The sequence below is a fragment of the Sapajus apella genome, unplaced genomic scaffold, assembly GCF_009761245.1.
Source record: "Sapajus apella isolate SASKATOON/1434 unplaced genomic scaffold, GSC_monkey_1.0 scaffold45, whole genome shotgun sequence".
Classification (NCBI taxonomy): domain Eukaryota; kingdom Metazoa; phylum Chordata; class Mammalia; order Primates; family Cebidae; genus Sapajus; species Sapajus apella.
Window position 1 is genome coordinate 14,096,626 of NW_022436985.1, and position 5,948 is coordinate 14,102,573.

At 32.9% G+C, this 5,948-nt stretch overlaps 1 non-coding gene across 1 annotated transcript; it reads left to right on the forward strand.

Moving 5' to 3' along the window:
• The first annotated feature begins 241 nt into the window (after positions 1 to 241).
• On the forward strand, positions 242 to 319 carry LOC116524589. The gene has a single exon (XR_004257410.1). It is a non-coding gene; the product is annotated as a small nucleolar RNA Z40 (small nucleolar RNA).
• The last annotated feature ends 5,629 nt before the right edge of the window (positions 320 to 5,948 follow it).

Genomic DNA, 5,948 nt, shown 5'->3' on the forward strand with positions numbered 1-5,948 from the left:
AAAATTGAAAAGACAGTGAGCCAAGCTGGGCAGCAGAGCAAGAGCCTGTCTGGAAATTAATTAACTAATTAATTAACTAAAAGAGTATAATTAGATTGTTCATAACACAAAAGATAAATGCCTGAGGGACTGGATACCCCACTTTCCATGATGTGATTATCACACCTTGCATGCCTGTATCAAAATGTTGCATATACTCTATAATGATACACAGCTACTATATACTCACAAAAATTTTTAAAAATTTTAAAAAGAAAAAAAAAGAATGAAGTTCAACTGCTCTGAATGGGCTGAATGAAAATGGCCTTTCTGAACATCCACTTACATTTAAAAAAAAAATAAAAAAGAATGGATGTTGGATTTTATCTAATGCTTTTACTGCATTTTTTGAGATGATCACATGGGAGCATTTACTTAGTCTGCTAATACAATAAATTTCACTAAATTTCATCACTTGATTTTCAAATGTTGTACCCACCTTGCTTTCTGGAGACAAATTCCACTTGATCATGATGCATCATCATTTTTACCTATCATTGCATTCAATTTGCCATTTTTTTAATTAGCGATGGGGTCTCACTGTGTTGCCCAGGCTAAAGTGCAGTGGCTATTCACAGTACCATCAGTTTCCCTCTAAGTACTACTTTAGCAGCATCTCAAAAATTGTGATGTGTTGTGTTTTTATTTTAATTCAAAGCGTTTTCTACTTTCATTCTTTATTTATTCTTTGACCCGTGGATTATTTAAAAATGTGTTATTTTGTTTCCAAATTCTGAAATTTTCCAGATATTTTTCTGTTACTGATTTCTAACTTATTTTTATCATGATAAGCAAATGTACTTTATATGACTTGAAGCCTCTTAAATTTACTGAGATTCATTTTAGAAGTCCAGACTACAGAATACCTTGCTAAATGTTCCTTGCGCTTTTAAAAAGATGTTGTATCTTGCCATTGTGCGGAAAAGTTTCCTATAAATATCACTTGGGTCAGGCTGGTGGGTAGTGTTTTTCAAGTCTTCAATAACTTAACTGATTTTCCATTTGTTCTATTAACCATTAGGGATAGAAAATCTCTAACTAACTGAAATGTTGAAATCTCTCACTCTAATTATGAAGTTGTGTATTTTTTCTTACAGTTTTTTTTCTGTTTCTGTTTTTGTGGGGTTTTTTTTCATGTAGTTTGAGATAATGTTATTTGGGTCACAAATATTTCAGATTGCTGTGTCTTCGTGTTGAATTAACTCCTGTAACAAATGAAATTGTATTCTTTATCCTTGGGAAAATTCCTTGCTATAAAATCCATTTTCTCTGATACCAAGGGCCATTTCAGTTTTTTTTTTTTTTTTAATTAGAGCTAACATGGCATGTCTTTTTCTATCCTTTTACTTTTTGTGCCTTTACATTTAAAGTTGAGGTAGAAGGACTGTAGGTAGTATATAGTTAAGTCTTTCTTTTATATCAAATCTGACAATCTTCCTTTTAATAACAGCATTTAGACCCTTTGAATTTACAATGGTGATTGATTTGGTGGTGTTTAAATCTACAATCTTACTATTTGTTTTGCGTTTGTCCTATCCCCTTTTTGTTTTCTTTGTCTACTTAATTTGAATTATTTGTCTAATTTTTGTTATTCTACTCTTTCTTTTTTATTTAATGTTAGCTATGTTTTTGTTGTCTTATTTTATTGGTTGCTGAAGAGTCTGTAGTGTACATCTTTAGCTTATCATAGTTTACCTTCATGTCACATATACCACAGAACATAGAATAAAAGAAACTCACAACAGTATATGTCTAGTTTTCCCCTCCCAGCCTTTGTGCTATCATCAAACATTTTACTTCTACACAGGTTTTAAACTCCAAAATACATCATTATTATTTGTGATTTAAAGAGTTGTTTGTGATTTAAAGAAATTTAAATAATAAGAGAAAAATATTTACCTATGCATTTACCAGTTCTGGACCGTTTATATAGATCTCATTTTCCATCTGATATCATTCTGTTCTGCTTGAAAGTCTTTCTTTTAATATTTGGGTTTCGGTTTGGTTTGGTAGTGCCCGTCTTTTTATGGTTAATCCTTTTAGTTTTTTTAATATCTGAAAGCATATTTATTTCATCTTTGTTTTCAAATATAGGCAATCCTTATGTTACAGTTCAAATATAAATAGATTTCAGTTACCACTGTTTAGCTAAAGAATAGCAGTACCCCAATAACATGGTTTAAATTTCAGTTGTCATTGATATGAACTATGAGTCATTACATAAAGTACAAACTTTGCTACTAGCTCCTCAGACCATTAATAAGTACTAGGCATTCCTCCAATTATGAACTAAGATATAATTTAAAAAAAATAAGTAAATGAGTCAGCAAAGCATGTAGTTATGATGCTTCCTTTTCTCCTAGTGATAAAGTTATATAACTTTGCATAAAAATGAATACTCCCTGTTTCTACTAAAAATACAAAGATTAGCTGGGTGTGGTGGCAAGCACCTGTAACCTCAGCTACTCAGGAAGCTGAGACAGGAGAATCACTTAAACCCAGGAGGCAGAGGTTTCAGTGAGCCGAAACTGCACCACTGCACTCCAATCTGGGCAACAGAACAAGATTACACCTCAAAAAACAAAAACAAAACATGCAGGTACAACAAAGAAACTGAAAGTAATAATGTTGGAATGATGGAAATTCAAACAACATGAATAGAGTTAGCAAAGAACTAGCTGAGTGCGGAAATGTTGACATTGCCACTGTTTGAAAGACTCTAGATATGCAGCAAGATGAGCTTAGTGAAGGTGAACGTATTGACAAATGAGTAAAGTGATTTTCATAAAAAAAGAAAGACCTCCAGGGGAAATGGTACGAAAAGTTTTATATCAAGGGAGCTCTTAAAGAAATTTCAAACACTGAAGGAGCAACGGATAAAATATTAGAAGTTAATCTGAAATAGAAGAAGTACGACAATTTACCAAGGCATAGAAAAGACATTCATTTCATGTATTAAGTTACATAACAAGAAGAAGTCAAGCACTTTTAAAACTATTCTTGGTAAGTTTTTTACAAAGAAATAAACACGTTAATTTTTAATGTTTTTAATGTTTCTGCTTACAGTGATCCAATTAGATGTTCGTTTTACTATTTTTTAATTTTGTATACGTTTTTAAGTGACATTAAGAGAGTTTTTAGTATATTGGCAACAATTTTTAGTATTTTGGCAAAAATTCTTAACAGTCAACTGGGCACAATGGTTCATACCTATAATCCCAACACTTTGGAAGGTGAGTCAAGCAGATTGTTTGAGCTCAGGAGTTTGAGACCAGCCTGGGCAACACGGCAAAATCCTATCTCTATAAAAAAAACACAAAACTAGCCAGGTGTGGTGGTGCATGCTTGCAGTACCAGCTGCTCGGGAGGCTGAGGCAGGCGGATCACTTGAACCCGGAGGTCAAGACTGCAGTAAGCCAAGATCAGACCACTGCACTCCAGCCTGGGAAACAGAGTAGGACTCTATATCCAATGTCTTGAGAATTATGTATTTTATATTTATCCAATATATATTATATATTTTATCCAATATTTCAGTTGTTTCACTTAGGAAAGTAAATTCAGTCTCCAACTTAACCAGAAGTAGAAGTCAAAGAATCTACAATTTTATCTGGATTTGTCAAACAATACCTCAGTTCTTCACTTGTTTTAGGAACAAATTCCTCAGTCTTAATTATTCGTTTTCTTGTATATCTTTTTTGTGATTAAATAAAATTTAAAGGACTATTTGTATGCAATATGTCCTAAGACCAAAAAAAGCCCCAACTGTAAAGGAAACTAATAGAACACTGCTGCTTTAGAAAACCATAACAAGTGAGACTTCTTTGCATATCAGGTGTATCTCAAAAAGTTGCATGTAAATAGAACTTAATAAAATAAAATTTCAAATGTACAAGGAAACTATTTGGAGATATCTCACTCTGCATCTCTAACTTTTTTCCCATAAATCCCAATAGAAAAGGACTGATGCATACCAAAGGCCAAATGGAAACAGTATTGTGCTGCTTTAGACATCCCACCTTCATTACCAGCGTGTACCAGCAGTTTATCATTTGATGAAATTTTGGAGGGAAACTTACAAACCAATAAATATTTTTGTTTCCCAAACTTTTACAAATGGCATATGCCAGATTCAAATATGTGCACATTTCTGCAACATAATACTATATAAGGCAGTTACTATAAGTCTGGCACTTGGAATGAATCTATTTTTATTGACTAAACAAATGCATGAATAAATGAATAAGTCTGTCTAGATGGAAACACCAAGCTGTGCTCATGGTGAGGAGAGGACACTTAACACAAAAAAAATAATTTTTAAAAGATAAAAAGAACTCATAGAGACAGAAAGTAGAATAACAGTTGCCATGGGCTAGAGAAATGGAGCAATGGAGAATTATTGTTTAATAGATACAGAGTTTCAATTTTACAAGACAAAGGGTTCTGTGGATGCATGGTGGCATTGGTAACACAGCAATGACATAGAACTACACACATAAAAATAGTTAAGATGGTAGATTTTATGCTATGCATATTTTACCACAATTGAAATTTTTACGTAAATAAATAGATAAATAGAAAGTTTATCTGAGATAGGAATCATCAGAGCTGAGAGTATCTTTTAATATATGCAGAATTAACAAGACCTTACAAAGTTTTTAACAACCAAAAAAAAAAATCACTTTTTAAATAATAATATAACTTGTTTTCTCTAAGCTTCTGATCAATAAAATATTTTTAATGTAGGGAATTTTGACTGTGATGATGGTCACGGTGATAGTGGTGGTGGTGTTAATCTTGAAAATTATAACAAGTGATAATTCTTTTCATAGCAGGTATATCTTGAAAAGCCACATGTAAATAGAATTTTATAAAATAAAATTTCAAATGTACAAGGAAAACTATTTAGAGATCCCACTCTATCTCTAACTTATATTTCCCATAAGTCCCAATATTTTCTTATCTGTTTTAAAGAGTTATTCCTTACCTATTGCTGTTATTACTACTGACATCCTTATAGGATGTGTCTTACTATCATCTGTTTATATGTAGAGATAAAATAAATAGGCAACTTCCAAATAGGATATATATCTGTTTTAAGTCGAAATTGTTATCGAATTATAAAAGATGGGGCATATGGCAAAAATGGCCCTTCTAATAGATTTAAATATAACACTGTGAATTTAATTTCATGTAAACACCCATGTCCCACGTATTTACAGTGATAATTAAGACTGACCTGCCTCTGAATCTAGCTCTAAGTAATTAGTCATTATTCTCAAACAGTCTGAAATGTGGACACTGAAATCTAAACAATTAAGAAAGGTATGTATTAGGATTTTTTAATGAATCAAACCAAATTTTGTGTTCCTTCTATTTCTGTTCTCTTATTTTTCTTCATTTCTTCAGCCCCTAACTCCCCATCATCTTATGTTTCCTCGGTTTCTCATTCTTCTCTTCGGATCGGGTTTATTCCTGATGTTTTGTAAGGACAGCCTACACCACTACAGTCAGACCATCAGTGACACTGAGGAATTCACTGCATAATGATTTATTGTGAAGAAATCCAGATATTAGGGAAGAAAAAAGGAAAGGGAAGAAAGGAGGGAGAAAAGGAGGAAAAAATAGAGAAAAGATGGCAAGAAGGGAAGGAGGGAGAAAGGGAAAGACAGACACAAAAGGAGAAATAGAAGAAGGAAAGAGACAAAGTGCCAGCTGCCTCAGCCTTGAGCCTCTGGATAATTCAACAGTTGCTCAGAAATTAACTATAAAGAAATGATCAGGAAAAAGGTAATGCACTGCTTTTCACCTACATAGCAATATGAATTGTGGCCAGGCATGGTGGTTCATGCCTCTATTCCCAGTACTTTGTGAGGCCAAGGCAGGCGGATTGCCTGAGTTCAGGAGTT